This window comes from Drosophila mojavensis, unplaced genomic scaffold (genome assembly GCF_018153725.1).
Source record: "Drosophila mojavensis isolate 15081-1352.22 unplaced genomic scaffold, ASM1815372v1 contig_36, whole genome shotgun sequence".
Lineage (NCBI taxonomy): Eukaryota > Metazoa > Arthropoda > Insecta > Diptera > Drosophilidae > Drosophila > Drosophila mojavensis.
Genome location: NW_025318858.1, coordinates 22,803,264 through 22,813,953, shown reverse-complemented (window position 1 = coordinate 22,813,953; position 10,690 = coordinate 22,803,264).

Below are 10,690 nucleotides of genomic sequence, written 5' to 3'. Positions count from 1 at the left end.
AGAAAAGGCAACAAGATTTCTGCACGCCAAATTGTGATGTCAAATAGAAATTTAATTGTGCAAGCTAACTGTGTACTTAATGTTAGAAATGTTGATTCTTTGGTGACGATTGCAGTTGCTTTTAAGTAAATACGCTTTAATAATTTAAGCAGTGTGAAACAATGTGAAACAATGTCTGAGTATAACTGGAAAATTGCTGACTTTGACAATTTGCCGCAGAGTTTTTGAATGCTTTTAGTTTTTCTGCTCTGCTTCACGCGGACAGAAATGCCAACTGTATGTATGTGTGCTGTCTGCGTGTGTGTGTGTGCCTGACAGATGCATTCGTTAGCTGTGGTACGTAATGAGATTACAATCAACTCTGGCTGGCGACAAATGAGTGACAAGCGCTGTGGCAGCTGCAACACCAACAGCAACAACAACAACAAAGTTTAGTGTGTCAGTAAGGAGTTTAGAACAATATATACATAGATGTATATATATCATTTATTTGTTGCCTGTCCCATGTTTCACATGGATTTCCTTCCGTAGATGGTGTTGTCTGAGCTGCTGTCGTCTCTAACGCTTGTGTATCTTTTCAGCTAAAGCGGATGGGAATGACGGAAGTTTTCGTTTGCACTAAATGCATAACACCTTGTACCCTGTAGGGCCAATAAGAAGGTATGCTGAAGTTGATAGAGTGTATGTTGCGCAAAAATTTATGAATATTCCCAAGTAAATAATTTGAAATATTTATTTTATCATTTTTTTAACTTGGGTTCATTGCCCAAAATCGATAATTATCGATAGGATAGTTGTATTATAAATTTCATATACAGTAGAACCCGGTTATAACGACTCCGCTTAAAGCGTCCAACCGGTTATGTCGACGAAAATTCGATGTCTTGGTTGGTCCCCATACAAACTTATATGAAAGAGCCTCCGCTTAGTACGTCTCCGCTTTTAACGACAATCCGCTTATGCCGACGATTTTTTTTTTTTCATATTTTGGAGTCGGTTACCGGTTATTACGACGTGATGAAAAAAAAATCGCGAAATAATGACAACAAATTTCAGCATAAAAAGACTCTGTTAGAAATGTATACATGTATGTATGGATCAGTGATCAGTATCCTTGCTTGTGTGCGTAACGCCACAAATGCTGCCAAGACAGAGAGAGGGAGAGAGACAAAGTACAATGCCGACGTCACAAAAATGTTTCTAAACCATGTTATTGAAATAAGTTTATAAGAAATGGTTGTTTTGATTAAAAACTTAAATTGCTTTATAATAAAAGCTATTACGAACATGGCAACTGTAAAAAAAATAAAAAATAAAAATTTTTTTTACTCTTTCTGGTTAAAGCGTCCTCCGGGTATAGCGACGTAAAATCGACGGTCCCTTGAGTGTCGCTATAACCGGATTCTACTGTTTTCTTTTTTTTTTTTTTCATTGATAATATGGATAATTATCCATTTATGTAGTGTGTATATTTATTGTGTATGGTTATTTATGTTTATGTATTTCTTTCCTTTAATGGAAAATACTGATAATTATGGATTTTTATTTTTTTATTTAAATTTAATTATTATATATATATTTTTTATACTTTCATGGAAATTTACAATAATTATGCACTAAATCTAACATCACCTATTATTAGTTATAATTTATTAATAATATAATGTTAATATTAATATGTATTGCAGCCTCTATTTAAGAAATATATTTGAAATTTTATTTGAAACTTATACCAAGTCTTTGACTTATCTCCGTTCACATAGGGTATTTTCTAGTCGTGCTCTGCTCACTCCCAGTACTTTCAACTTGTTTCCCACTGCCCACTTGCACGCCAGCTGCTTAAATAAATGCTCGACTATTGTGGTACCCTTGCCTGAGGCCTGTGGCACGCTGCGGCGCGGCGTGAGCATGGCAAAGCGACTGCAAACTAAAATGCCTAATGACAATCATTAGTGCGCCAACGTTTTGGCTCGTCTCTCATATTTTCCAACAATTTAATTATTAATAATTAGCAATTATCTGCTCGCTGCCAATTTGACGCAAAAGGCCAATTTGTAGCAGACAAGTAATGTGCGCTATCTCTCTCTCTCTCACTCTCTCTCTCTCTCTCTTTGTCTCTCTGTTTTGACTTTGTCATCATTAGACAACATTTTGAGTGCCCAAAGGCTAGGCAGCACGCTGCACATTGCAAGTTTCTGTTGAAATTATAGCCCCAGAGTCAAATTGCCTGCCTGTTGCCTTGGATCTCTGTGTTCTTTGGGGGCTTTACGAATGCGGTCGCTCTACTTAACTCACATCTGTGGTTAACCCATTTAAGCAGCTGCTACACACTCCTCACTGCCCTCCCCTCTCTCTATCAAGTATACGCCATGTGGACAACTCAATTTTGTGTGGCTTTTGGCCGGTTCTGCTTGAAACTGAAATTATAATTTCTAATGCCAATTCACAGTGTGCATTGCAGCCGCCTTTTGGTGTTGTCCAATTTGGTTTTAACAATTGTTATTAGCTGTTGCCACATGAATAAATCTCTCTCTGTTTGTCTTGTGCATTTAATGGATGTGAATTAAATTGCACAGATTTTGCAATTTTAATGCTTAGTTTTGCAAGCTTTCATTTGGCTTATTGGATATAGTTTACTTAATTATGCATAACACCTCGATAGGCTTGCCAAATACCCTGTAGTGTGAGTGGATGGTCATGTATAGCTAGCAATTTAGTAAAATGGTTAAATGCTTCAACTCTTTCCAATCTGCTTTAATTAAAATTTTATAACCATAAAGAATCTAGTAAGCTATAAAATCCTAATGACTCTATTCTAATTATTTAGTTACTTAATGGCGGATCATATCTGTTTTACCTTCGTTTTAGTTTCTTAACCCCAGCTAGATAGTAGGGCAGCTCATCAGCTCCTCCTCTTCATCAAGCTGCATTGCTTTTTACATCAGCTCATGGCCTTATCCGCAATCTCTTTGGGCATGCCTCGTTGTGATGGGGTACTTAAGCAAGACAAGCTCTTATTCAACTCAATTTTTAACTTTGGATATGTTTAGTTAATGAACTTGAACTTGATTTTTACTACTCTCCATGTAATTGCATTTAGAATGCCCAGCAAATGGTTTTCAGTTCCCTCTTTTGTTTAGACTTTAGAATTATTACAATGTGTAATGAGTAGAAGAATTATAATAAGTAATTAGTTTTAACTACAAGTCGGCTTGGTATTTTGAGGAGAGGGAGTGGGAAAGCAGGTAAAATGGATTTCTGGATAGCAAGATTGAAGTATTTTTTTGCAATTTTTATTTTAATTTTATAAAATTATATTATCACCTATCGTTCGTTCTTTTTAGTTATCTCTGCCTCTCTCTCATTCTTTCATTTTTTCGGACTGCCTACCGATTGGTACTATACTTAACTAACTGTGTAACATATTTTATCTCTCTCTTCCTCTTTCTATTTGTCATTCTTTCCAATCTCTCATTTCTCTTCTTTTTACTCCACATCATCAGGTATACATATACATATACCTATGTCCTTCTTTCTCTGTTTTCTTCGTTTTGTTTTACTCTCTTTCTATCTTTTTATGACTCACTATCTCTCTATATCTCTGTCTCTCTATCTTCTAACGCACTTTTTCTTTCTATCCCTTTCTATCTTTAAGGTTCTATTTGTTCGCACTTTTTCGGCATTTATTTGTGTCGTATTCGTCTCATTATTTGTGCATGTGGCCTCTAATGACGGCCTAGTAATACTACATTTTTTTTTTGTTTTTCTTGTTCATATCTTCTCAACACAAATCGATTCCCGAGTGAGTGACCCAGTTCAATACCAGCATCAGCAGTGATGCGAGTCTCAGCAAAAGAATCAAGCCACACAGCAGCAGAGCGCCTCATCATGAATAAGATCACCATATATATAGATACATAAGTATATACATAAGTCTATACACATATGCGTGTGCATCATCGATACTCTTGGCTCTTTCTCACTTTAGCATTAACTCATCTTAATGATAGTTGCTACGGGTAGTAATAAGTTAATGCCGCTGATTGGCAGATTGTCTGCGGCTGTGTCTATGTGGCTATGAAATGCGATGCTTCTAACCCAATTTGCAAGATATGGAAAACTCGACACTTGATAGATGTTGTGGCATGCCCCCCAACAGCTGCTGCCAGGGTTGCCAGGGGCAATGGTACGAGCAGATATATAGGGCACTTGCAGTCTAAAGGTTTTCCATTTGACTAGCTGTCATTTTTAGCCAGCTACCTCCCAGGGGCTAATGGTCTAACAGTGGCTCCGCATCCAGCTTGCGGCTCAGCTAAGTGACCCTAATTACATTCAGAGTATTTGCAGCAGTGTTGAGTGCTTCAAGCTGATGACCAGCTGCTGTCTTATGGGCAGGTATTAATGACAATGGAAAGCCCCTCAAGAGTTGACACCAACTTTCAGCTGATCAAATTTACGGTATGCACTTGCTCCATTTTGGATTTCACATCGAAACTTTTCAACGATTTCTTCGATCATTATACGAGTTCGTTTTTAGTTCATTTGCAAAAAGAAACTCATTTCTTTCGCTTCCGCTTATAGCGCGTATTTAGAGGCGTTTCAACGTTTCTTTCTTTTAGGAGTTTCTTATGAAAGTTAGGCAAATGGTTATTACATTTTCTAAAAAAATTTTGTTAATCTTTTATTTTGTAGCAAAATTCCTTAAACGTAGTAAATAATGTTCCCTTTGAGCCAATATAAATACATTTTTGCTGAACAAATATTAAGAGTAACATATATATATTTTTTAATATTAGTTTAATCATGTTAAAATAATTAATTTGTAAACATATAGTTTTTAAAAAAAATTTATTTTACATAATTCTTAAATTTATTTTTTAAAGAAAATGGTTTAATATATTTATTATATATTAAATATTAAATGATTTATTGCTTTTGTGTTTTATACATACAATTTTTTTCAAAAATAATATGAATATTTTAATTATTTAATCAATATTGCATATAATGAATTATGAATAATGAATTTGTAATATTTTTGTTTTATTATAATCTCTTTTTTTTTAATTTTATTTTTTATTATTATTTATTTATTTATTTTATTTTTTTTAAAATAAATTTTCTATATACAATCAGGTTGATGATACTAATGTAATAATTTTTTGTACTTTTTGTAAAATTATAGTTTTTGTTTTTACCTAAGTTGATTCACGGTCTGTCAATATATATGTATTTAAAAATCCTTTTTTTTTATTATTATTATATTGAGTATATACTTAATTTGTAATATTTTTTATTTATTATATCTCTTTATTAATTCTATAAATAAATATTTAAAATTCAACTATAAATCTTTTATATATTAAGCTAAACATATGAATTAAATGCATATAACAACGCAGCTAGCAGACCCGCAACATTTTCCTAATGAATATAATAATGCAGTTCGGCTGATGCATAATTAGATCATGAACCGCTAGTCTGACGACTGATCACGGAGTTTTGTTTTTGCCCCTAGGTCTAATTGAGCGAGCAGCGAGCAGAGAGCTCACGTCAAAAATGAAAAGCAAACAATGTAAAATCAGGCAAGATCTATGTGGCTATATAGCTGCGATATAGCTGCCATAACGGACCAAATCGCGGGCTTGTTGCCACTCAAAGTTGTTATTGTGGCAGCAACGGCAAAATTGCTACGCGCGTGCGCCCGAGCAACGAACTCGGCTAAGAGAGTGAGAGAGGCAGAGAGGGGGTGGTGGAGAGGGAGATAGATGCTGTCAGCATAGCTGAAGCACTTTCATTTTCACGCTCGCTCACAATGAAGCTTATTAATCTGGTAATTAAGCAAGGTGTATAGGTGTATAGGTGTGAGCTTGCGTGCGTCTGTGTGTGTGTGTGTGTGTGTGTGTTGATTAAGGCATACGTAGAATTAAGTTAGTAAAACGTTCGCATTGTTCACAACGTTGTCTTTGTACCAGCTGCCAGCCTGTATTTACGACTGGGAAATTGAGTTTTAATCTTCGCTGTGTTTTTTAGGGCCTGTTTGGTGTTGGCATTTTTTCTGGACAACTTCTTTCGGTTCTGCGTTACGCTTTCAGAATTTCGATAGTGAAATGCATTTGGCAGCTAGTTAAGCTGTGAAAATTTCAATGTGGGAATTCACTTAAGTGCATCCATATCAATGGGAACATTTTTTTCGTAGATTCTTCTTTAGCCCCAGAAATTCATGCTGAATGCTGTTACGTAGTTGGCTTAAGGAATGCAGAACTTAAAACGAATTGCAGTTAGCGGGCTGATATGTGGCTGGGAAGGTTTTCTCTGCGTTGAGCTGCATAGAAGGTTTTATACAATAATTAGCGTAGACCTAAAAATAAGCTGTATACATAGTATAAAATGTCTAGTATAAATGTCTATAGTGTATTTTAGTCAAAGTGAGTTGAGTGGAAAGCTTAAAAATGGCGTTGACTTCTTCTTTTATTCTGTTGCTATTTTTTCAAATCGTAAATTAAAAAGAAATTATTTTTAGGCTAATAAATTTAAATAATTGTCAAAATTATAATATTTCTAAAAATAAAATTATTAATTTAATTATATGATCATAATGATCATATGATATTTGTATTCTTAATAGTAATAATAATAATATTAATAATAATATATTATAATAATATTATAATAATATTATAATAATAATAATAATATTCTTAATAATAACTATTATCAGTAATTTATCTGTAATTGTCATTTGTATATATGGAATCAACACATACATATATCAAATTATATATAATATATCAATTTATATATAATTTATAAATCTGATGATAGAATTTACTGTATAAACATATAGCATAACAGAACATAAATCCAATTGATGTAAATCTACAACAAATATCTCTTAAATTCTTCTATATATATATATTCAAAACTATTCAAACTACTTCATCCAGAACTAAACTCTGCCTTTCTTCTGCCATACTAGGCCGCGCCTCTCTATAGAATGAAACTATTCATAACAAGCTCTGGCCTTTTATTCATTCAAGACTTTTATATACATTTTTCCCATTATGTAATATATTATTTAATCATCTCTTAACAAATTACATAATTTCATTTTCTTGTCATAGCCTATGCAAATTAATGATCTGCAATGTCATTGACATTGTCGGACAGCTACAATTGGACATGGCAAAAGCCCTTGCGAATGACTCTTAGCTAGAAATTGTCTAGCCATAGAATACGTCTAAATAGAACTTGGCTCCAACATAATTTAGCGTAAATAAAAACTGGCTATTCTCGCATTATTATTGCCTCAGCACGCATTGCCTTTAGAGCCTGCCACAAAGACTTCTATGAGCAGAGATATCTATATATATATATTTATGCACCTGCTGCGTTACCTGGTTGGCTGGCTGGCTGGCTGGCTGGCTGTCTGTCTGGGTCGTTGGTTTCCTGCATCAGTGCATGCGAGCTATGTCTCTATCAGGCTTTTGTATTTGTATCTGACGCCGCGCAGCGCTTTTATGGCAATGGGCTGGGTATGGGGTCTGGGATGCAGTTGAAGCGCAACGGCTGCTGCAGTAGAACAGCAACAGCAACAACAAGTACAGTAAAACTATTACAACAACAGTAGTAACTGTGGCCATTGGCTGGGCCAATGCGCGTGTCTCGGTGTCGCAATGCGACGCGTAACTTAGGCATAGCAAACGCCTCGATTTGTACCTGTACTAGCATACCCAGTGACAGTTGCGGCAGACAGGGTATATGCAAGAGCAAGTTATCTACTTACAATTGATAAGTCAATTTAGCTATGCCTGGTCATGTATTTACGACCTATCGCACTTATGACAAATTTTAACTTTAAGAACTTTTACGAGTTTATATTCTAGTTTAATATCAAATGTTAAGAAAATATTTTTTTTTTATTGACGCTAAAATTATGTGTTGACTTTCTAATTTTTACTTCTGTTTTCAACTTAGGTAATCTGAATACGATTCATTCATCACCTCTCCAGGGTATTACGCAGTCATACTCATAAATTAGCTGCCTTAAGCTTACCTGTTTATAATTTTTTCTTGGCTCAAATCTTAAATTTTTTTTTGGTTTTTGTTTTCGTGTAGTTGGCTTTTCGTCGCACACATTTTTAAGTGTATTTTAAAGTATGTTTCTTATGGCATGTGGCGCATCCCAATTCCGATTCCAGCTCATAACTGTTCTTGACGCGCTTGCCTTTAAAATTAGTGGGCATGCCACTGCCAGTGCCATTGCCATTGCCAGTGCGTTTTGGGCCATGTTTGGTGGCGCTCGACTCAGTTGACTGACAACAACAATAACAACAACATCAACGACAACAACAGCAACGGCTACAAGAACGGCAAGAACACGACCTATGCAGACGTTCTCTGGCTTTACAAGCGTAGAGGTGCGCCCCTTGGGCCCCATTGCCCCCTTCGTGCCCAGCTAATCAACTGCGTATTTCAATTTACCGTTGTCATTTTTTTATTTTTATTTTTTGGCTAGAAACTAGCCGAGTTTTGAGTTCAAGCTGCGCAACGCAGCTTCAGCTTTAGCTTCTACTACCAGCTGGCAGCTGCCAACTTCTCCTGCCTTTGGCTCTTGGCTCTCTTTTCAAAGTTAATTCAAATTTGTATGGGACGCCGTTAGGTCTTATTATTGCTCTGGCTCCATCTCGAGCTCTGAGCCAACGAGCTGTGCTAATTGTGGGAGAATTTTCGTATAGAGAACACAACCACAAACTATTGTGTGCCAATTTTCGTACCAACTCTAATTTCAACTCCAACTCCAAGTCTAACTACATTTTCGAATCTAACTTCAACGCCAACACCACAAGAAACATTAAGTAATTTTCTCATTGAATCTGCTCTAAATTCCCACACAATTGCTTTGCTCACAGTCTGCTTAATTCTCTCTGAATTTTTTTGTGGTTGTTGTTTTTTTTATTTTTTTTTTCTTTTTCTTTTGGGCCCATAGGTTTTTGGCAATGGGCGAAAGTGTGCTTAGGCTTAATCATTATTAGACTCCTTTGGTTTGGGCTCTTCATTTCCTCTTTTTTTTTTTTTTTTTTTTTTTTCCTGCTAACCCATTTGTTAAAGGAAATTTGCCATGGCTGCCATGATTTAATAGCTCATTCGTGATAAATAGAGTAGAGCTTGTAAACACACAAGGGCTTCACTAGCTTAAGCTAGCTTAAGCTTAACTTGCAGAAATTTTATATAAAGACTGATATAATATAGATGGCAGGGAATAATATTATTATAGATAAAAAATGTTAAACACAACACTTTTGTATGCAGTAAATTGATTAAAAATAAAGTGTCCCATATAAATAAATAAATAAAAAGAAATCCAACATTTACAAGGAAATATAAATATTATAAATGTTTTACGTTTTATTAATTTTTTTTCTATTTTTCTCTCTTTTATCTTTAGATAATTGTCAAGCAAAACTTTCTTGCACAGTAAAATGACAAACATTTTCTACAGTTAGTTTTTCATAAACTATGAAAAACTAATAATAATATATATAATAATGACAATTCAATTGAATAGTTTTTGAATTTTCAGCTAATTTAAAAATTGTTATATACTCTTTTTTACATTTTATTTTTTAATTGTAAAAGCTACAAAATTTACATAAAATTGATCTTATAATAGACCCAAAATTGGTATGATACAAACCGAAAAAAAAACAAAAAAATAGATTATAATATTAGAATAACTTTATTACCTATATAAATTTTCATTAATTCTGCTATTCATTTAAATAACACAGTTAAATATTTTACTAATAATAATTGTACTCAACAATTATCTTGTTCTATTCATACTCATCGCAAATCATTTCATCACTTATATAATATACTCTATGACACATATCGTACTATTTATAATCCAATCACCCGTACCCTCTTAAATCATATGACATTATATATAAATTTCTTAATCCTTTGTTTTAACCCAGTTTCTATTTCTTAACTTGTGCTGTAACTTTAATAGCTGTCTGGCAATTGTTAACACTTTACTTTAATGTCGCTTCTTACTTTCGGTTCCCTGACACATTTACCATGTCACATATACAACATACAGTTGGCCGACTCTGTTTCACAATCGCATTTCCCAAAGTTGACACCGATCTCTGTCCATTAAGGGGAAACCGCACGAAATTCATAATCATAATCATTAAAAGTTGCCGCCGCCGTTGCCGTTGCCATTAGCCCAGAATCTGCCCTCGCTGCATCGCGACACCTGCTTTCCCGTTCGTGGTCTTATTTTTGGTACTCTCTATGTTCTATTCTGGTCTTGTGGTTCTTTTGTAATAACTGTGTTTATCAGCTAGTCAGCTCTGCGATCAGCGATCAGCGATAACCCAGTTCATGCAACTGACACAAATTCAAATCTCAGGCCAAAATCGCAATAATTAGCCAACCAATTCGCTGGATAGCTTAAAACAAAGCCCAGAGGGTTGGGCGCAGCAGTACTTTTTTGTGTTTAGTTTTCATTTTCGTTTTTTTTTTTTTTTTTTCTTTTTTTAGCTAATTGCCCATGCATAATTGTTTACGCAGTTTGAATTGTGTTTTTGTAATTGTATACCCTAGGCAATGGAAGTTGCTTTTAGAAAGACTATTGAATATGAAAAACAAAACTAGATTATTTTTAATATTCTTAATAGAT